This window comes from Dermacentor albipictus, chromosome 1, assembly GCF_038994185.2.
Source record: "Dermacentor albipictus isolate Rhodes 1998 colony chromosome 1, USDA_Dalb.pri_finalv2, whole genome shotgun sequence".
Lineage (NCBI taxonomy): Eukaryota > Metazoa > Arthropoda > Arachnida > Ixodida > Ixodidae > Dermacentor > Dermacentor albipictus.
The window spans coordinates 152,193,984-152,216,953 of NC_091821.1; the positions used below are offsets into that span (position 1 = coordinate 152,193,984).

At 46.9% G+C, this 22,970-nt stretch overlaps 1 protein-coding gene and 2 long non-coding RNA genes across 6 annotated transcripts in view; 1 reads left to right on the forward strand and 2 right to left on the reverse strand.

The window, feature by feature from the left end:
- Positions 1 to 1,606: 1,606 nt before the first annotated feature.
- LOC135903036 (lysosomal aspartic protease-like) overlaps positions 1,607 to 22,970 on the forward strand; it is a 58,071-nt gene continuing 36,707 nt past the window's right edge. For 3 of the 4 annotated variants that reach the window (XM_070533743.1, XM_065433406.1, XM_065433407.1), the window contains exon 1: positions 1,607 to 1,934. The gene's annotated coding sequence lies outside the window, so the exon portion shown is untranslated. Of the gene's footprint in view, positions 1,935 to 15,131; positions 15,207 to 22,970 lie in introns of those variants that run through there. The other variant, XM_070533746.1, reaches the window with a different exon arrangement.
- On the reverse strand, positions 6,945 to 7,632 carry LOC135903035 (uncharacterized). The gene is made up of 2 exons (XR_010564689.1): positions 7,514 to 7,632; positions 6,945 to 7,409 (listed from the first exon to the last, which is right to left on the reverse strand). It is a non-coding gene; the product is annotated as an uncharacterized lncRNA (long non-coding RNA).
- Positions 15,692 to 21,730, reverse strand: LOC135903034 (uncharacterized). Its single transcript, XR_010564688.2, has 2 exons — positions 16,261 to 21,730; positions 15,692 to 16,156 (listed from the first exon to the last, which is right to left on the reverse strand). It is a non-coding gene; the product is annotated as an uncharacterized lncRNA (long non-coding RNA).

Consider the following 22,970-nt stretch of genomic DNA (forward strand, 5'->3'; position numbering starts at 1 on the left):
ATTAGATGGGACCAAAATTCGATGGCACAAGATTGATGGTACCACCATTGATGGCCAAGCCTACGACATATAGTGTTAATTAAGGCAAGCTTAATTAGGGTATCGTTAATTAAGATAGAGCTAGTTAAGTCGCTTGAAAGCACGACCTTTGCTGGCAGCCGAACCTTCGACTTTTGGTGGGACCAAAATTCAATGCACAAGATTGCTCGTCAACCATTCATGGTCGAACCCACGACCATTGGCGGGCGTCGAATCCGCGACATTTGGTGTTAATTAAGGCAAAGTTAATTAGTGTTCCGGTAATTAAGACATAGTTATTAAGACATTCGAAATCACAACCATTGGTTGTAATTAAGACACTCGAACCCACGACTCTTGGTGGGAGTTACGAAGGGTTTTATGACGCAAAAGCAACTGAGGTTAAGATACGCCAACCGCAGTTGGTGGGAGTTGATCCTTTGACCTTTGGAAAGACGAGAATCAAATGGCACCAAATTAATGGTGCCACTATTGATGCTCAAACCCACGAAATTTGTCTTAATTAATTCGAAGTTAATTAGGTCACAGCTAACTAGGATATAGTCAATTAAAGCCCTCGGACCCTTTTGGTGGGAGAAAACAAGTAATAGGAAGTGAGAACGCATTTCATTGAGAATGTCAAATAATTTAATTAATGTCTTGCGAGCGCACAAGCTTTCGCCTTTATCCTCTTTAACTGTGCGAAAGTGACCGTCAACTTTTATCATATATGCTGCAGAAATAGTTACCCTAATGACATGAAGGCAGAGAGGTGCCTTGAACACAAAGATAGGAAGACCAACCATACAAGTATCCCGATGGCTGAAAGGGGATGAAACGAAAAAAAGGAAATCTACGAATTTGAGAAATTGTTGATATATACATGTTGTGTCTTCTGTACTGAACGCGTGATAAGTGAGTCGAGTTATTACTGCGGGGGCGCCATAAGTCTTGTCGGTTACAAGTGAACCAACTAACCGACCAACGGCATTCAATGGTGTTTTATATACACAGCATCACTGATAACTGAAGCTAATGTTTTAAAAGATATACCCAGGCGCTATAGGAACACGTGGCTGAAAGCACGTTGCTGACACCCGACAATAGAAAAAGTGGTATTGTTTTTGTAATCTGTCTCATCGTGCTGTTAGTCAAGATTACTTAAGCAACTTAAATTTAGGGCTTAACTTCCAATCAGAAAGATGTTAGGCGTTCTAGGGAACGCCCGATTCCGAATATTTTCCTTTTATGACGCAATATTTTCCCCTTTTTAAAGAAAGCCCGCGAGATATTCAGAAGGCCTAAGTGATTGCCCACTGGTGCACCTCGAACGCAGCGTTCAAACGTGCTGTGTGCATGCGAACGAACAGCACTCTTCACCCAGGGCGCTTCCGCTAAGAGTGTGATAAGGTGGAGGCGATTTCTGGTCATTAATGCTGAATTTCAATGGAAGATCTGGAACGCGCCACTATCAAAAGTTTCTTCTCTTTTTGCAGCAAGTCTGTTCCAATGGCAGATCGAGAGCTGATATGGATCCGAGGTCCCCCCGCGGAACAGGCTATAGACCACTACGCCGAAATCAGTGGATTCGACCGGAAGTTTGCGTGACCTAGTTCCTCCAGAAGTCGTTTACTGGACCGTCTGAGTAGCATACGACGTAAAGAAGACAGCGCAGACGATACTAGAGAGCACGCGAGCGATTTCTTGTTTTTCCGTAGCAACGGATCGAAAGACAATTAAGCTGCTCGGGAAAAAGCAAGCCTTCCCACGGTGCTATTGACATAATTTTCCATCCTGACAAAATTGCGGCTCGCAAAGCAGCTTCCCAGTGAACGCGTTAGACGACCTGCTCCGTTCGCGAAACCAAGTCTAGCCTACAGTGAACCTCACACGGAGACCGCCGCTTAGGTGAAAAGGTAAGAGAGACAGCGAAAACGTTCTCAGAGTTCGCATTTGAGTTTTTATGCACCGAAATAAGTTCCGCACGCCAACATGCCGCGAGAGTGCAGCAGACTTTTTTGTCGTTCGCAAAAACCGAAAAGTGTCACTAATTTAGCATGGCCCCTGTTTACTCTGGTTGGAACGCTATACGTAGTGTTCCAAAAGGCGACACAGTGCTCTCCGCGGGAGGACGGTGCTCTCTGGCAGAGCTTGTGGGCCACTCCGCATCTGCCATTCGAAGTCGGCTTCAGTCTCGACATCATTATCATGAAGAGCCTTGCCTGTTGTTTCAGCAGCGCAAGCGAGACCAGCACTGTACACAACAGCGCCGATTGGCATATCTCGAAATGCATTTGGTGCGTCCAACTAATGCCCCGGCTAACACGCGAAGCGCGTGTCAGGGAAGTGTGTCAGCTTGTCATCTGCAGCTGGGAAAGGTGCTATGTGCTCACTGCTGCACTGAAAGATCGCAGAATTGTCGGGGTTGCGAGCGAGCACTTCGCTGTCGTTGCTAGCGGAATATTCAATTTCAGCGCATCCTACGTGTGAACATTAACATATTAGATAATTAGCTAACGTAAGTAACAAGAAAATACATAGCTGCCAAATAATTTTCACTTTTTTTCATTCCAAGATTATCGTATGTGTTTTTATTAAATATAGAAGACGACTGTATTCGAGAAAAGAAGGTTAAGCCCAGGATGCGAAGCATACTAGCCTTTATTTTAGTTGTTGAACAACTGTTTAGCCTGGTGAACTGCTGTTGCTTGGCTATATTTGGTTCGGCTAGACGAAGAAACAACTCATGCGTTAGCGGGAGGAACGGGAGTTAGGCAACAGCACCGGCTGTGCGACCGCAGGCGAGCGCAAGAGTTGAGCCCGGCTTGCAGCTGCTATGTCGTCAGTGCCCTAGCGGGAGGAGCGGGAGTTAGGCCGCAGTACCATCTGTGCGACCGCTGGCGAGCGCACGAGCTGAGAGCCGGCTATGCAGCTACGCGGCCGCAAGCGAGCGCACGAGTTGAGCCTCCGCTTTTGCAGCTGTTATGACGTCATATGGTAGCTACGCGGCCGCGCGCGGCGCAGCAAGCAAGAGCGTGGTTGTGCGGTTAGTATGCTTCGCATAAAAATTTTTTGCTTGAATCGAAGGCCCTTCTGTTTGAAATTATTCATAATCGAATTGGACCCTGAGTACGCTAGCATTAAAATCAGAAGTAGAATATCTCGTCACACGCCTTGTATATTCTATTCAATTATATTGTTAAGCAGCCGTTAATGATCTGGGACTGACTTGCAATTGCGCTTCAACCAGCTGTTATTCTTATGTAGACTTCTATCTCATGACATGGTGCACGAGTGACTACTTCGCTTCTAGTTAAATTCGGTTGCATTCAGGCTTTGCGTTGAATAGTTATTTGTATTATTATTGTCCATGTGATTTCTGAATGGTAATACTTTGTATTGCTAACAACTGCATGTATATGGCCAGTACCTTCGTTACCACGTCGTTCGCTGCCATCATTACCGTAGCTCCGTCCAACCAAAGTTTCTCTTTCCTTTTTTTTTTCTTTGTAGGAACGCTTTCCATAATAAGACCTAGGGCCCGAGGGTGTTTGTAAAATATGGAGTAAACGCTAAGGAACCGCGCTGAAGACATACAAGCAGAACGTACGGGAAGTTGCGATCCATACAGAAACAAGAGCGAGTGACGCTCATCGCTAAAAAGTGCGCGTGGAGTTGGAAGAACAAACACTAAAAATGAGCACGCTCAGAAAAGAAATGAAATAAAAACACAGAAAGACAAAACAGTACGAAATAAAGCAGCAACGAAACGACGACGTGTATGTAAGCTATCGCGATTCACGTCCTCCCGGTTTCGAAGAAACGCCTTCTTGTTCTCGTTTTGCTTTCGATTTAGCCTCAGCGCTTTCCTCTCGACTCCTGTGGTGGGGTCATGCGCCACTCGACAGTGCAGCCTGCTAGTATCGACGCCACATAAATTCGCAAAAGTTGGCGCTTGCTCTGCCTGAACTGCGTAAATGCAAAGCACCAGCAAATCCCTTTTCTGTTAAATGATTCGATTTTCTTAAAGGGAAGCTGAAGACTCTGTCGAATTCAATAAGACGCTCATATACGGATGCGGGAACCTTATAAACCATGTAGACAATATTTGGGTTTTTTTTTTCAATTAGGAGCGACGTAATCGTCGGTTGAAATTGCGCTGTAGCTCCGCCCCCCCCCCCCTTCCCCGTTGAGTGAGCGAGTGGAGCGGAGACCGGAAACCGCGGTGTTGTGACGTCAACTCTAGTGTTTCGTTCCTTCGCAGCCTCCGCGACCGTGCCTGACCGCGCATGTTTCTGCGTGCGTGCCATCGTAATCTGCTTCGATTGACCCTGCATTCCTTTGTTGGTGCGTCTGCGTGTATGTAGAGTGGTAGTCAACGTGCGTGGTAGTCAACGTGAGTGGTAATCAACGTGAGTGGTAGTCAACGTGAGTGGCAGTCAACAGATGAAGGTCACTACACGTACTGCATAAACCGGGAAGCTTTTCACGCGTTTAAACCGTCTTTGTAGATTGCCGACAGCTTTGGACAGCGCACAAATGCCGACGATCGCATCCCCGCTTACGTTCCACGAGGAGGCATGCAGGAACACAACACTACAGTTATTTGACCGGAAACCAGCTCACTAGATCGGCGAAAGATCGGCGAGATCACTAGAACGCTTTGCAAAAAACATACTCACCAAAGAGCATTTCCAACACGAGGAGATCCCAAGACTTTGCTTTTGTTCGCGTCGAAAGCACTGCTCGCACCAGCATCGTTTGCTTCTTCGAGAGGCCGGCTCTTCGCAATCGGCTCGTACATGTAGGGAGTAACGCCAAACTCCTCTGAAAAACGCAGTCTCTCTAAATTTTCCATTACCGTCTCAGAAAAACAGCACCAAACTACCTGGCACCGCGCTTCATGTGTAGCGGCAGCGGTCGGTTACTAGAGTTGACGTCACGAGGGGCACCACCCATTCACAGGCGGAAACAAGACGCGCGAGCTGGGCGTGTCCGCTGCTGCACTTTTCGTCGAAATAAAATATATTTGCGCTTTCTTTCGCTCAATTTCGATACGATATTCGAATTCGGAGGCTTGAAAACCATTATGTACAGATGTTCACTCATTCTTTCTGGAAAACCTTTCAGCTTCCCTTTAACAAACATCTCTTTTATGCGCAAAATCTCGGAAGTAACTGAACGCTCATGTTTGTTGTCTCACACAATGGGACATGATATCTCAAAACTGGTGTCCCGGAAACTTGTTTCCAATCGATTCGTCTTGCAATGCCGCCGGCTACAATTCGCAAATTGCAGTATGTGTGGTAAAGTAAAAATAAGAAAATAATTTGCGATTTCTTTCTTATTAATCTAAAAATGTGTTTCGATTTCGTGTACTAGTTTTGTCCTCCTCTTCGAGAAATCCAACGCAAGAAGAAAAATTGTGCTACTTGCCACAGGTGATTTTTAAAAATTCCATGAAACTAGATATAGGTGGACATATACGCTACCTACGGTAAACACTGAATTGTAGCTGTTGCCATGCTATACACACATACACGCAAAACCGCTCGATTTCGAAGTTTTTATTGCGCTTTTCGTCTTGCGCATGCACAGCAGATTTGTCTTCATGCAAACCAACGCCAGAATTGAGAACGCAAACGCACGCACATAAAAAGGCAACGCTGCCACCCAAGCGCCATTTGCAGAGTGCAGGAGAGAGTTTTGGCAAGCAAGCGCAGCTTACGCCGCGAGGCATCATTTGCTTCTGGCGATCGCGACATTCAAAATAGTTTCACGTGGGTCATGAAGAAAGCGGTCCAGAACCAACTGTAAGCGACATCCACAAGCAGGGTGGTCGGCGCCTTGATTAAAGCATGACCAAGGCGAGAACAAACGCTGTCAATAAAAAGACATTCTTTATTTGAAAGAATGCAATGTTGATTTCACGCAAACAAAATGTGTTTCGTAATCAGTTCTCTTAGGTCAGGTGCTCAATTTATCACTTATAAAATGTTCCTATTCTTAAGTGCGTCCTAAAACGGGTTTGCGTTGCATGAGTAGCAATGCTGTGCACTCTTGTGGTGTTCGCAAAGGCACGCTCGCAAACTTCGTCTACTACAATATGCCACCTCCCATGTTTTCGTGCTCTGGTCATCCATGTGTTCTGTGAATTCTCTTTGTGCCAGTTTACCGATTGATAAGTGCAATATTTGAGGTGGTGTTTGCGAGGTTGCCTTTATTGCTCTTCATGTGTTGTGTTAAGGCTAATGATGTGTGAAGGCTGAACAAGGGTGCGCTTTCGCTTCCTTCGTGCGGCAGCGGTAATAGACGGACTGAGCGGCCCTTGCGGCGATGCGGCCAAACCCAAGCACCGAATGCTTTCGTCGATTTTCGTCGATATGGAAAGAAGTGGTGCTTTGTAGAATGACGCGATAGGATGCGACACCCGTAATATCGGTGTTTCGATGCATCGATTTTTCTGTTCACCAGGTGATCTCCACTCAACCATTCATCACAATGAGTATGCAGTTACCATGCACTGCCTAGTGGAAAGCCAAATCACGTCGAGTTCCAAGAAATATTAGTTATACTGCCTTAATCGCAGGCCTATATCGCGCTGTTGACAACAAAAAGTGACGTCACATTTTCCTACCTTTTTTTTTGCGTTGCTCTCGACGCCCAGTGCCCCATTGTTAACGCGCAATAATTCAGCGAACACACACCCTTTCTTGTAACTTCGCATTTGTGGGCTCTGACGCTTGACGAGCATAAGATTTCTTATTGGATCCCAAGTACTCTCATTTGTACTGACTGCGTGTCGTGCAATGTAAAATACCCATTTGATGTCGCGCGGAACGATGCGAAGTATTATATGTACGGCACATCGACACACGAGAATAATAAAACTACGAAGGCTAATGCGCACAAGGAATAGAAGTTAGTAGAAGGCGGAACAATATATTTATTATTCTAATTATCAAAAAAGTAGAAATTTTAAGATTTCTTTATATTTAACGATCTAATAAACCAAAAAATACACACAAAACCCATAATCTGGCAGTACGCGAAGCGTAGCGACCCACATCTCGCTGTGTCGGGCCCACGTGTCTGCATTCAAGCTCTGCTCATGTGGCCTTCCTCGCCACACCTGAGGCCTCCGCGTCGTCCTCCACAGTGAGCAGTTGGGCAGTCTCGGCTCATGTGGCCTTCTTGGTTGCACTGGTCTGTTCGGCCGGTGGTGCTTCTCGCTGATTTGCCACGCTCCCTATGGCCGACGTCCCCGTAGATGGTAGGGAGCTCCTCCTTCTGTGGCTTTGCCTCACGCAAGCAGACCGCTCCAGCTTCCAAGGCGCCTCCGTTGGGAAGCTCCTGGCGCCAGGCAAATCCCATGGCGCCCCAACCTGCGCCTTTATAATCGCCATTGTCAGAGGAGCCATCCGCACAGAAGCCCAGCAAGAGACACCGGAAATTGTGACGGTGATAGAGGCCCATCTGTTGCCTGACTACTTACCAGAAGGCGGCCGTGCGGTTGCTGCTTCCATTCCAATGTTGGCTCCACGCCCAGAGCTTAGCCCCGAGAAACCGGCCGTGAAATTGATCCGAATGTCAGCCATGACCAAGTTGTTGTTGTTGTTGTTGTTGTCCTTAGTGGCCGTGGCACATACCCACAGTGGGGGATTGGCCAAGAATCGGGCGGTTTAATTAGGTGCCTAAAAATAATAATGGAAACAAGGGAGTTAACAATTTGGGCGTGTGAGTTTAAAAGTAAACGTTTTGTGTTTGGAGAAAAAAGGAAATAATCAGATGAAAACCGGGTATGTGTTCTTCACGTCGGAGCCCTCTTCTTCTTCTTTCTCTACTTGCGAGCACCACGTGCTTCTATAACTGTTCTAGTTTCTCCTGCAGGTATTACGAAATTAACGCCTAGAGTTGTGGAATTTTGTGAGCTTTAGTGGCCATTTTCCGTGTTGGAAGTTTCTGAAGCTGATGCTGAACGCTATTCTGTTCGTATGTGGTCTCTATAACAAATATATTTACTTATATTTTTGGCACTTAGCTTGCCAGCTTGCTTTCAGAATGCAACAAAGGTAGTGATTTACTGCTGAAGGCTGAAGGTTCTTGTTACCGCGTATAATATACGAGATAATTCTTGAATAACCAACCCTTCCTTAGGCGAAAGTTACATTGCGCATCAAATTATTGACTTCCCTCGGCAACGACGACGAAAAAGAACCTTGAGACGAGAGTGAGCTGCAAATGTGTTGAAAATGGAAAGAAAAAGCTGCGCGTGCAGGAGAGAAGCAAAGCGCATTACGCAAATATCCCAGCACGAGGCAGGTGCTGCCCTCACGCGCTTGGCGAACGCCAACCAAAGGCGGTGCACTTGCTCAAATTAGACGAAAACATTAATGCACGCGGTGGAATCTGCGTGGCATACCGCGCACTTAATTTGATTAGCAAACAAAGTTGCCTGTGATCAATACCGCTGTGATGCTGTTATAAAACCATGATGGCGAATGCGCGACTTCTCGTAACGAAATTGCCAGGCTTCAGTGAATCCTTCATTTACTTCAATGAATTACTGCGAGTAACAGTTTAAGCCCCGACTTCCGTATGGGTCCGTCGAATATGATGCGCTATCTACAAAGAGAGGAAGCCTCGATTATTGTAAAAAGCGTTCAGGGAACTCCAACTCTACATGAATTCCGAGAAACCACTTCAGAATGCTAATAGGCACTGTCACTGGTTAGAAGGCGCATTTTGCAGAAACGCGACGCCACATGAAGAAATATACAGGGTAATCATTTTCATATTTTACGGAATTTTCGAAAAAATTACCTCTTGCAGAAAACAACGTGATTTAAATGTAATTCAAGCATAAATGTAGTCGTTCATCTGGATTATTCTGAGGCGGACATTGCTTGCAAGAGAAATCAAAGCACATATACAACTAATTAACAAAATTTCATCAATCAACTACCTAATTAATTCCTTTATTGGACATGGTGCAGTCTACGTATTGCAGCCGGTCAGACTGCAAGGCGCTTCAACTTTACATGATATTCCAGAGTGACACCAGTGTGGAGATAGGTGCCCTAAAGTTCGCCTTAAAAGTGCATGGTTGGTCCACTTCTGTTTAACAAACTGCTCTCTTATGCGCAAAATCTCGGAAGTAACTGAGCGCCCATGTATGTTGTTTCACACTTTGGGACATGACATTCTTACGGGGATGTTGCGAGTATACAAAATCTATATTTGCTACCCAGGCACGTACCAAGGATTTTTCTTTTTCTTGGGGGGGGGGGGGGAGGGGGCGGGGCAACCCAAGGTAACTTCTCTGCAATTGAGGGGGCGGTACCTTTACTAGTACAAATGTGAATAACGTCCATCATTCGCCATGAAAACGGGTAAACCCACAAAAGAGAAATGAAATAAGGTGCATTTTACAGGTACGCATGTGCGATACATCTCTCCTTTACTTGGAAAACAAGGAACTACGCCAAATGGACTTGCGCAGGAAGAACACGAAGGACACTCCAAGAACAAGTAAAGCAGCCAATGTGTAAAATATAGAATACTTTAGTTGAATACAACTTAAAGAGAACAGCAGTTGGCAACCGAGGCACACAAAGTGCGCGGAATGGTGTTACTTCCCCAGCCAATCACAGAAGCAAACAAAATCTTCGTCATTCGGCCTTTTCAATATGGCTTCGTACTTGATACCTCCGGAGCGTCTGGTGTTCTTGAAGAGTCATTTCATCGGCGGAAACAATGAGGTGTTCAACAGACATGGACAAAGTGTATGGAGTCTGAGCATTTCACTCTTCAAAAGTCTGCGGTGCCGTTCATTTCACTGCTGAACCCGTTTTACTCATGAAACTTCAGTGCGAACTGAAGTGAAACTTGGCAATAAATAGTTGCAGCAAAGCAAGCATGTTATTTCAGTTCAATAAAGAATTAGGCTTTGGCCATTCCACAATAGTAGGCGAGGGAAAAGGTATAAAATAACGCGCTAATAAGTGTTTTTTTTTGTGATTGGTTTCCGCCTCGTTTAGGTAACAGGAAAAATTTGAAGCACCAATTACTTGCAGCCTCGCGGAGGAACAGTGGCTGGCGGTTATGAGTGCGTGGGTGAGGCTTCACTGCAGACTTAATTTGTATCCGACTATAGCAGCGTTTATTGAATTCGCTCTGGAAGAATTATACAGAAAGATATATTTGCGGAATATCACAGTTCTTTTGGATCCCTCGTTTATGCTCTACCAAGTGCCACAACCTACTCGTATTGCTATTTGGGAAGTTATATAACGATGCGTGGCTTCCAGTACCGTACAACCACGTAGGGCGTAGGACGCTGTGATTCTAGACCTACTACGCCCACCGCGGAAGGTTAAAAAAACACGTACATAAGCACAGCGTAGAAACGGTTACGTTAGACGGCTCGCGGCAAGCCGGTAATTCGAGGAAATAATGAAGCAAAAGGAAACGTTTAACGCAATTGGCGTTTCCTTTGGCCGCAACTCGTTCCACACGGATACAGACCAGCTGTCAAGGAACCGAGTCACTTTCCTGGTCCCTGGGTCAATCTAAACAAACCAGGTTGAACTAACAAACCAACGGCGGTGCGCGTCGAAAAGACGGTGACTACTGAATGCATCTCGAGTTAATCGCGCGGGCACTGAATCGATGAGAAAACTGGCCTTCACACCCCAGGAGATGCCGATATAACTACCGCCATCTAAAAGGAGTGAAAAAAGGCAGCAAAATGTTGACCGCCGAATGGCTGTCAAGTTTCAACATCGATTTGGCCATGCTTTATGAATGTGTGTGAGAAGCGGTGGCCTAGGCGGGGAGGGAGGGGCGAGGCATGCGTCTTAATTTCGAGGGGGAGCCCGGACCCCCGTTGGGTGCCTGTTACAACATATATACAGGATGAGTCAGAATAGCTAAGATGGCTGACCATCAACAACACGCAACAGCGAGCGTCGCCAATCTTCTTCCTCTCTCTTCTCTCATCCTTGCTTAACAGGACCCCCGAGTGGCGAAGCACCGTGTCGGCGCATGACAGGCGAAGAATTGCCAGCGAAGTATGGCTTCAGCCGCGAAACGTACATGACGTCCACAGGCGTCTGACTTGAGGATGGTTCAAAGCGTAGTGGCGAAATCTCGTCATTGACGTCGTTAATTTGGCGTAGGACTTCATAAGGCCCTGTGTAGCGAGAGAGAAGCTTCTGGGAGAGGCCAACCCTACGATATGGTGACCAGAGGAGCACCCAAGCACCTGGTGCGAACTTAACATCGCGTGGCAGCGGTCGTAATGCTCTTTCTGTAAATTCTGTGGGGCGAACAAATGAGATTGGGCGACTTGACGCGCCATGCGAGCACGATCGATGATTTCACGAGTGTACTCAGTTGCAACACATGGCACAGAAGGGAGGATGGTGTCAAACGGCAGTGTGGGGTCGCGACCACACAAGAGATAAAAGAGTGAACATCCTGGGGAGTCATGTCGGGACGAGTTATACGCGAACGTCACGAAAGCCAGCGTGGCGTCCCGGTCGCGGTGCTCGTTGGAGACGTACATCTACAGCATCTCTGTGATTGTTTGGTTGAAACGGTTCCTTTGTGGGTGGTAGGCGGTGGACAGCTTGTGCTCAGCGGAACAAGAGTGGAGGAGGTCGTCCACAACTCGAGACAAGCACGAGCGGCCGCGGTCTGTAAGTAACTGTCGAGGTGCACCGTGTTGGAGGATGAAGTCGTGAAGGAGAAAATGGGCGACGTCAGTTGCGCAACTACTCGGCAACGCCTTTGTTATCGCGTAGCGTGTCGCGTAATCAGTAGCGACGGCGATCCACTTGTTCCCTCTAGTCGTTGTCGGAAAAGGGCCTAGCAAGTCAAGGCCTACGCGAAAGAACGGTTCAGAGGGAGCTTCAATGGGATGGAGACGTCCGACAGGTGCCAGGGGAGGTTTCTTCCAGCGCTGACACATTTCGCAAGTTGCGACATGACGCAAAGAGTGGTAGAGACCCGGCCAGAAGAACTGGCGTCGTACGCGGTGGTATGTACGCAAAACTCCAAGGTGTGCCGCCGTCGGTGCATCGTGAACTTGTTCGAGAACGTCAGGTCGCAGATGAAGAGGGAGGACAAGCAGCAACTCAGGGCCGTCAGGGTTGATATTGCGGCAGTAGAGGATGCCGTCATGCAGCACGAACATGCGGCACGTCCCGTCGGTGCGGCCAGATTTCACTGCGGCGATGATGGACTGTAAGGATGCGCCGCGTTGTTGTTCAGCGCGCATGTCGGTCACGTCAGTCAACGCCATCACGCATGTCACTGGATCATGCGCGACAGGATCGGGAGGATCCACGGGGTGATGCGAGAGGCAGTCAGCGTGCTTGTGGAGGCGTCCAGTCTTGTAATGGACACTAAATGAAAATTCCTGGAGGCGCAAAGTCCAGCGACCAAACCGTCCAGTCGGTTCCCGGAGGGAAGACAGCCAGCAGATTGCGTGGTGGTCTGGGACAACGGAAAACGTCCGGCCGTACAAATATGGCCGCAACTTGGCGACAGCCCAAACTAAAGCCAAGCGCTCCGGCTCAGTGATGGAGTAATTTCTCTCGGTAGCTGACAGCGCGCGGTTGGCGTAAGCTATCACGCACTCGGTACCGTTCTAGTGTTGCGCGAGAACAGCGCCGATGCCATAGCTTCTTGCGTCAGTGTGGACTTCGGTAGGTGCAGACGGATCAAAGCGGGCAAGTATGGGAGGGATGGTGAGCAACCCGATAAGAGCGGCGAACGTGTGAGCCCGCTCCGGGCCCCATGAGAATGGCGTGTTCTTCTTTAGAAGATCTGTCAAAGGCCGAGCAACGTCGGCGAAGTTTTTGACGAAACGGCGAAAGCAAGAACACAGGCCGACGAAACAGCGTATTCCAGAGGCAGAACGTGGCACTGGGAAAGTGCGTACGGCGAGAAATTTTTCCGGATCTGGTGGGACACCAGCTGCGTTAGCGAGGTGTCCCAACACGCTGATCTGACGGCGACCGAAGTGACACTTCGTGGAGTTCAGTTGAAGGCCGGCTTTTCGGAATACCGCAAGAATTACAGCAAGTCGGGTAAGGTGGCTGCCGAACGTGGGAGAAAAAAACAATAACGTCGTCAAGGTAACAAAGACAGGTGGTCCATTGTAGCCCCGCAGAAGAGTGTCCATCATACGTTCAGATAGTCCAAAGGGCATGACTTTACACTGATATAAGCCATCCGCCGTGATGGAGGCTATCTTCTCCCGGTGCATTTCATCAACTGAAATTTGCCAATAGCCGGATGGAAGATCGATGGACGAGAAGTATTTAGCTCCGTGCAAGCAGTCCAACGCGTCATCGATGCGTGGTGGTGGGTAGACGTCTTTTCGCGTGATCTTGTTTAAGTAGCGATAATCGCAGCAAAAACGCCAGGTACGATCTTAATTTTTCACAAGGATGACAGGCAAAGGCCAAGAACTGCCTGATGGCTAGATGACGCCTTTGCAGAGCATTTTGTCCACTTCTAATTGGATGACTCGACGTTCAGCATGCGATACACAATTGGGACGCCGACGAATAGGGATACGTATCTCCAGTGTTTATACGGTGGTGAACAAAAGATGTTTGGCCTATAGACCTGTCGCCGAAATCAAAGATGTCACTGTACGATTCAAGCAGGAGTCGCATGTCCGTGGCCTGCGCAGAGGCGAGGTGAGCTGCAATCATTTTCGCGAAGTCATCCGTTAAGGAACCACAGCTGTCAGCAGCAATTCGCTTTAAAACTGCACTGTTGGTCCACTTCTTTTTAACAAACTGCTCTTTAATGCGCAATATCTGGGAAGTAACTTAACGCTCATGTATGTTGTCTCACACTTTGGGACATAATATCTCCAAACTGGTGTCGTGGAAACGTGTTTCCAATTGATGCGTCTTGCAATACCACTAGCAAAAATCCGGAAACTGCAATATGTTCGGTAAAGTAAGAATTAAGAAAATAATTAGCAATTTTTTGTTAATAATTTGAATATGTGTTTCGATTTCCCATAGTAGTTATGCCCACCTTTTCTAGAAATCCAACTCAAGGAGAAGAATTGTGCTACTTGCCACAGGTGATTTTTAAAAATTCCGTGGAACTAGATAAACGTAGACATAGGCTACTTAGGGTAAACACCAAATTACCCGCCGTCGTTGCTCATGGGCTATGGTGTTGGGCTGCTGAGCACGAGGCCGCGGGATCGAATCCCGGCCACGGCAGCCACATTTCGATGGGGGCGGAATGCGAAAACACCCGCGTACTTAGATTTAGGTGCACGTTAAAGTACCCCAGGTGGTCGAAATTTACAGAGTCCTCCACTACGGCGTGCCTCATAATCAGAAAGTGGTTTTAGCACGTAAAATCCCATAATTAAAAAAAAGTACGTTGCTACCCAAGCGCCATTTGCAGAGTGCAGGTCAGGGTTTTTGCAAGCAAGCGCAGTTTACGCAGCGAGCCATCATTTGCTTCTGGCAAGCGCGACATGCAAAATAGAATCACATGGGTCGAGACGAAAGCGGTCCAGAACCAATTATCATCGACATCCACAAGGAGGGTGGTCAGCGTTTTGATTAAAGCATGACTGAGGCGAGACCAAACACTGTCATAAAAAGGCGTGTTTTAATTAAAAGAAAGCAATGTTGATTTCATTCAAGCAAAATGTGTTTCGTAAACAGTTTTCTTAGATCAGGTGCTCAATTTATCATTTATAAGATGCACCTATTCTTTAGTGCGTCCTGGATAAAACGGGTTTGCGTTGCATGAATAGCAATGCTGTGCACTCTTGTGGTGTTCGCAAAGGCACGCTGCCAAACTTCGTCTACTACAATATTCCGCCTCCCATGTTTTCGTGTTTTGGTCCTCCATGTGTTCTGTCCATTCCGGTTGTTCCTGTGTACCGATTGATAAGTGCAAAATTTGAGGTGGCGTTTGCGAGGTTGCTTTTATTGCTCTTCACGTGTTTTCTTAAGGCTAACGAGGTGTGGAGGCTGAACAAGTGTCCGCTTTCGCCTCCTTCGTGCGGCAGTGGTGGTAGACGGACTGAACGGCCCTTGCGACGATGCGGCCAAAGCCGAAGACCGAATACTCTCGTCCATACGGAAAGAAGCGGTGATTTGTAGAAGGACGCGATAGGACGCGACAACCGTAGGGTAGGTGTTTCGATGCATCAATTTTCCTGTTGAACATGTGATCTCTGCTCAACAGTACATCATAATGAGTATGCAGTTACGTTTCACTGCCTAGTGGAAAGCCAAAACGCTTCGAGTTCCAAGACATAATAATTATACTGCGTTAATCGCAGGCCTATATCGCGCAATTGACAACAAAAAGTGACGTCATCCTACCTTTTTTTGCGTTGCTCTTGACGCCCAGTGCCCCATTGTTAACGAGCAATAATTCTGCGAACAACACACACCCTTTCTTGTAAATCCGCATTTGTGGGCTCTGACGCTTGACAAGCATGAGATTTCTTCTTGGTTCCCATGTAATTCTATTTCTTCTGATTGCCTGTCGTGCAATGTAAAATACCCATTTGATGTCGCGCGGAACGATGCGAAGTATTATATGTACCGCACATCGACACAAGAGAATAATAAAAGTACGAAGGCTTATGCGCACAAGGAATAGAAGTTAGTAGAAGGCGGAACAATATATTTATTATTCTAATTATCAAAAAAGTAGAAATCTTAAGATTTCTTTATATTTAACGATCTAATAAACCAAAAAATACACACAAAACCCATAATCTGGCAGTACGCGAAGCGTAGCGACCCACATCTCGCTGTGTCGGGCCCACGTGTCTGCATTCAGTCTCTGCTCATGTGGCCTTCCTCGCCACACCTGAGGCCTCCGCGTCGTCCTCCACAGTGAGCAGTTGGGCAGTCTCGGCTCATGTGGCCTTCTTGGCTGCACTGGTCTGTTCGGCCGGTGGTGCTTCTCGCTGATAGGCCACGCTCCCTATGGCCGACGTCCCCGTAGATGGTAGGGAGCTCCCCCTTCGGTGGCTTTGCCTCACGCAAGCAGACCGCTCCAGCCACCAAGGCGCTTCCGGTGGGAAGCTCCTTGCGCCAGGTAAATCCCACGGTGCCCCAACCTGCGCCTTTATAGTCGCCGTTGTCAGAGCAGCCATCCGCACAGCAGCTCAACAAGAGACACCGGAAATTGTGATGGTAATAGAGGCCCATCTGTTGCCTGACTACTTACCACAAGGCCGCCGGGTGGTTGCTGCTTCCAATCCAAGGTTGCCTCCGTGCCCACAGCTTAGTCCCGAGAAACCGGCCGTGAAACTGCTCCGAAAGTCAGCCATGACCAAGTGTGATGATGATGATGATGTCCTTGATGAGTTTGGCGCTTACCCACTCGCGGGGATTGGCCAAGAGTCGGGCAGACTTTGCTTATGTGTTCAGAAAAGGAGGTAAAAATCTAAAATTTTGTTACATGAATTTAGGCGAGGGAAAATCGAAACGGTTCAGTAGATTGTCATGCTACGTAGAGGAGAAAAAAAATAATTATCTTTAATATATCAGTGAGGCAATAGAGGAGGAATGAATAGAATAATATGGTCATCAATGAAATCGGTTTGATTCAATAAGAAATTTTTCTAAGGCGAAGCACACATTCCTGTGTGAGTACCCAAGCACAGACGCTCCGAAAGACAGCAGTACCGGAGTGTTCAATGGCAGACCAAGCTGTCGCACTGTAATTTCTAATGTCATTTTCCTCATGGAGGAGAAACGCCGGCATTCCAGTAGGTAGTGCTCAATCGTCTCTAATGCATTGCAAAAATGGCACAATGGGGATATTGCCAGACCAGATCGGTGCATGTAAAAATTTAGAGATGGGACTCGACAACGTAGTCTCGTTAATGTAACCTCCGTTTGTCTTGTTTTGCAAAACTTCCTGCTCCAAGGGAATTGTAAGTGGCGTAGTTCCAATGATGATTTGAGGTTCGATTGAGATGTTAAAAGGATGTATCTTCTGAACCTGGCGGACGTGATAAAGCCCGTTGTTGGAAGAAGGGGAAGCACTGGGCCGCTGATAGAAGCCTTGGCCAAGCTGTCTGCCACCTCATTCATAAATATGCCTTTGTGGCCAGGTACCCATATTAATCGTAAACTTCTCAAATGACTTGGAGCCAGTGAGTTCAAAGTTTTCAATATGTGTGTCTCGCCGGGAGCAGTAAGTGAGGTGCACAGCGACAAAGAATCTGTGATTATTACCGCCGTTGACCTGGAAGACTGTAGCTTTCGTAAAGCTAGGACAACAGCTAGGAATTCCGCTAGGTATATTGGAGTGAAGTCGGGAAGCCGAATAGAAAAAGACCAGTCCAATGATGATGAGAAGATTCCAACTCCTGCCTTTTCATCAATCTGCGAAGCATCCGTTGCTATAATAACGTTAGTGTGGAGTTGATTTAAGTGATCCTGGAGTAAGCCGTTAAGAATATGCGAGGGAAGCTGCTTTGCATTATTTGGGTATAGGTCATCATAAGTAATAACTAGTGAATTTGAGGTGCTGTTTTCCGTGATTATATCATTTATATTTACGTCTAACGGATTCAATAATGATTGCGATACAATGACTTGTGGCGTGTGAAACCGTGGCCATCTGACTCCAAAAAATTGGACTCGTTGTTTGATGAAGATGGACTGAGACCTTCTTAGTGGGGATTCATAGAGCCTTATAAACGCTTGAACGGTGAGTATTTTAAATCTCATTTCAAGGGAAGGTAATCGTGCTTCCTTGTAGAGTACAGCGTTGGCTACAAACTTTGGAAGCCCCAGACATAAGCGAAGCGCTTCCCGTTGTAGCAAAACTAGTGGGCGTAGCTTGTAAGCCGCGGCGCCGGAGAATAATACACAACCGAACTCTAGTATAGGTCGAATGTACATGCGGTAAATCATTATGAGTGTGTCTCTGCGCATGCCCCATCGATAATTACTTATCCCTCGTAATATCCCCATTGCACGAGAAGCTTTTGAAGTTATATGTTCAATATGCGGACGCCAATCAAGATTACCATTATAAATAATTCCAAGGTACTTGACCTTTTCCACTTGTGGGATAGTGGAGTGACGGTATGAAAGGGATATAGTAACTGGGTCTTGTAGGGGAAAGACAAGAACGGCACTCTTATTTACATTAAGGGACAAGCGAATACTGTCCAGCCATGCTTCTAGCTCGCATAAGTATTTCTGCAAGCATTCGTACAGTGACTGAATATCACTTGCTGATGCAAAAAACGCTATATCATCAGCGTAAACGTACGTGCTTACATTTTGATGATGAGGAATGGAGCTGAGTAGGATGTTAAACAGCAGCGGTGACAAAACTGCCCCTTGAGGAACCCCGCGTGTTTGTCTGAATTTTCCCGATGAAATTCCGCTTTGTGCACAGTAAAACTCCCTGCCCTGCAAGAACTCTGCAGTCCACGTCACGAAGTAGTCTGGCAATCCAATATCCTGCATCCTTTTTATTAATAAAGGATATTCCACACTATCGTATGCTTTAGAAATGTCTAACGTGACTAGGGCAGCATATTGTTTTTGGTAACGGGCCAACTGAATTCGGCTTTCTAGGTCGATATGTGCGCACCAAATGGACATCCCTGGTCGAAAGCCAATTTGGCAGGGGCTCAATAATTCTCTTGTGGTTACAAACTGAACCATACGTGCGTTTAATAATCTCTCTATTAATTTTACGAAATTTGATGTTAGAGAAATAGGCCGAATATTGTCTAGGACAAACCCTTTGGTTTGGTCTTTCAGCAGAGGAATCACCTTCGCAATTCTCCACACAGGAGGGAACCATGCATATTTTACTGAGTAATTTATGGTATCTAACAAGCCGTTAGGAGCGACTTCAAAGAGAAGTTTAATCATCTTGGTAGTGACTCCATCGTGACCTGGGGCTGCAGCTGGTAAAGAGGAAACGGCTTGGGACAATTCTGACATGGAAAACTCTTCGAAATCATCTGAAGTGCCCTGCGCGTAAGGAGAGAAGGGAAGAGAGGTAGCGAAGCGGGTCTCTAACCCTTGCGCGATAACATTTAGAGAGTCAGCTTTCTCACTTGTGGTTAAAACTACCGACTCCCAGTTGAAGGGGCGTGGAATCATTTTTTGGGATCTTAAAAACCGAAATAATGCACGCTTATTATTTGCTTTCGAAAGGAATTCGAAATGTCGGACATTGTAAGCGTCTTTTGCCTTACCTACCGTTCTTTTAAATGTTCCAGCAATAAATTTATAGTTTTTCCAGTTTTTCGGAGATTGGTTATGCATGAGTTGTTTCCATGCAGCCTTGCGTCGCTTGTAGTCCCGCGAGCAATCGTCATTCCACCAATTTGTAGAAGCAGTGTTTTTACATGCCTTTAACTGGAACTCTGATCTTTTGCGTGAAGTATCAATGATGGAGCAAATATCCTCGGCTTGCAATGGAGAATTTTCCATTGATTTGAAAGTAGTCCGCAGGCAATTTTTAAATGTACGGTAATCCACAAAAGAGTGGATGCGAGCCTGCACGGTGGACTGCGGAACTACCACTTCAAACACAACAGGCAAATGATCGCTTGTAGTCCCGACATTCACCGTTTCCCATGCGGATGTGGGAATACCTGGACCTGAAAATGTAAGATCCAGCACAGATATGAACTGTCCGCGAAGAAACGTAACTGATCCCGAATTTTGACACGAAAAGTTATTTGTGATTGCCCAGTCCCATAGACGCTTTCCGCACGAGTCTGTCCTGGATCCCCATGATGCATGATGAGAGTTGAAGTCACCTGCCAAAATTATATCTTTACCGCATTTCGCCATAACCGAGTCTAGTGGGTGTGTATCCTGCACACCCGAGGGAAAGTATATATTGACTAATGAAAAAGGCCTACTGCCAGGGAGAGTAATTTCTACTGCTAGAATTTCACATTCTGGAGACATCAGCTGGAATGATATATTTGCCCTGTGGCAAAACTTGCTTGAGACCATAATTAACAGTCCCCCACCTCTAGATGGGCGATCTAGGCGGAAGGACCTAAAATTGCGCAGAGAAAATTGTTTTTCAGGGGATAACCAGGTTTCTTGCAGTAAAATTACATCTGGAGAAATTTGAGACGATAGAACGTTTAAATCTGTAGAAGCAGCGAATACTGATCTGCAGTTCCACTGCAATACCCTCATCTACTTTCCAGTGATGAGAGCACCGCAGAGGCCACAGCCTCCTCCAATATGTTACCCTTCGGGTTGACTTCAGGGAGGATTTTCTTGGATTTACTAACTGAGTGGGAAGTGGTAGCCTCAAGGGGAGAACACCTCCTTTTATGTGCCCTCACGTCAATTTCCATGTTTGAGGTATCTGGATGATCAGGGTTGTCTGGGCTATTAGTTGCCTTGGTTGAGGTACCTGCGGCAGACCTGACTTGCTCTATATGGGTTGCGGACGCAATTGCTCCATTTTTCTGAGAGTGGGTTAAACAAGCATTCATGTCAGAGCATGATGGCAGGGCAGGAACACTCGGTAATAATTTTTCTAACTTTGAGGTAACCAGTCCATTGAAGCATTCTGTGACGCTTTCTACTATGCGCTCCATAATTTTAGCCATAGACTTTTCAATAGCTTGTGCGATTACCTCTGACAGGCTTCCATCAACGACAGCTTGGGTTCGCGCTGTCACACTCGCATAACCATGGGCTCTTTCTTTTACCGCCGCAACTGCCTCTTGACGTGAGCAGCGCCTTTTGTCCATAACCTCCATTATTTGGACTTCTTGAGTTCTCGCAGGGCAGTTTGAGCAATCAGCTTTGTGGTCTCCACCACAGAGGCAGCAAGAGTCCGACTCGGCCGAGCAATTACTAGCGGAATGGCTCCCGCCGCAGACGCAACAACGAAGGCTGGATTTGCAACCACCCATGCTGTGACCATAGCGCCAACAATTTCGACATTGTAATGGACGCGAGGCAAGCGGATCCACTCTGAATATTAGAGGCCAGACTTTTATCTCTGAAGGGCAAGACGTACCTGCAAACGTGGCAATTACTGACTCAGTAGGGACGCGTGTATTGTCCACCATTCTGTTGCACCGGTAAACCGCAATTACTCCAGCCGCGGAGAGCTTTTCTAAGGTCTCTGTCGGACTTAAGGAGGAGTCTACACCACGAACTATTCCCTTAGTGCAGGCAAGATGTGGGGGAATGAAGGCACTTACTTGCATCGATCCAAATGATGAGCACTTAAGTAAGTCGTACACACACGCCTGGTCTGGCGAACGGCAAACAATCCCACCTCTGCCAAACTGTCGCACATCAGTGATGTGCAAGTAGTGATGCGTTGCCGCCTGAAGTTCCGCCTGCACTGCCTTCGGGTTGTTGAGCCGGATGGCTCCTCCATGCAGAGGCACCAGCGCCACAGGAATGCTGCTCACCCCACTACGAAAGAAAGCTTCAAGAGGCATTTGATCAGGTGGTAGCGAGGCCGACCAGGGCGGAGATCGCCCCGTGCCGCCCCCTGGAGAACATTTGGACATTTGTGGCTCTATCTCCGTAGCAGACAATGTAAATTTATGTTAAAACCCTGCTAGGTATCTACAAAGCTGGACTAAGTCCGCCCGACACTTAGCCAAAACCCCGAAAGCTCACTGTTACGATCCGAACGACGCCGAACGAACGACCAGCCTTCTTCTTCCGAGATGATGGAGTTCTTTGCATCAAAGCCTTCTTCTTCTTTCCCTACTTGCGAGCAGCACGTGCTTCTATAACTGCTCCAGTTTCTCCTGCCGGTATTACGAAATTAATGCCTAGAGTTGTGGAATTTTGTGAGCTTTTGGTGGCCATTTTCGGTGCTGGATGTTTCTTAAACTGATGGTGAACACTATTGTGTTCGTATGCGTTGTCTAGAAAAAATATATCCACTTAGATTTTTTGGCACTTAGCTTGCCAGCTTGCTTTCAGAATGCAACAGAAGTAGTGATTTACTGCGGAAGGCCGAAGGTTCTTGTTCCCGCGTATAGTTTACGAGATAATTCTTGAATAGCCTACCTTTCCTTAAAGTTACATTGTGCATCGAATTATTGACTTTCCTCAGTAACGACGACAAAAAAGAAACTTGAGACGAGCGGGAGCTGCAAATGTGCTAAAAATAGAAATAAAAAGTGGCGCGTGTAGGAGAAAAGCAAAGCACAATACGCAAATATCTCAGCACGAGGCAGGTGCTGCGCTCACGCGCTTGGCGAACGCCAACCAAAGGCGGTGCACTTGCTCAAATGTGTGTGATAACTTTATTTGGAATCAGGCGATTGGGAGGACCGGGCCGGGGGCCGCCTAGATGGCCACTGGGAGCTGCTGCTCCCGAGCGGACTCCATGGCTCGCTGGACGGCCCAAAGGTGGTTTTGGAGTTCTGAGCTGAGCAGCGCGGTCGACCACCTCGCCCGTAGATTTTCCGAGGAGACTGCCATTTTATCTTGATATATTTCACATCCCCACAAAATGTGTTGAAGGGTGGCTCTAACAGACTTGCATAGCTTGCACATATCGCTCTCGTATATATCGGGGTAGAAAGTTTTTTGTTGCCCGGGTCTTATATAAGGTTCTCTTTGTAACCACATCCAAGTAATGGACTCAGCTCTGTTCAGTTTAGTGTGAGGCGGTGGTAATACTCGCCTCCGATTTTGATAGAATTTGTTAATACCACTAAATCTTGTTATTGTATCTTTTTCTCTCCTGATCTCCTCCTCCGCTTTCTCCTGACCGATGGAAGTCACTCTTTGCTCAGCTAGGCGAGTAAGACCTCGAGCTTCGCGGTGTGCTACCTCGTTGAGGTTGATTGCGGGAATGCCTGGAGTCGTATGCATTGGGAACCAGAGCAATATCCTGCCGTTCTTCTCTGCTTTGGAGAATTTAGCTTCATTGACTCTGATGATGTG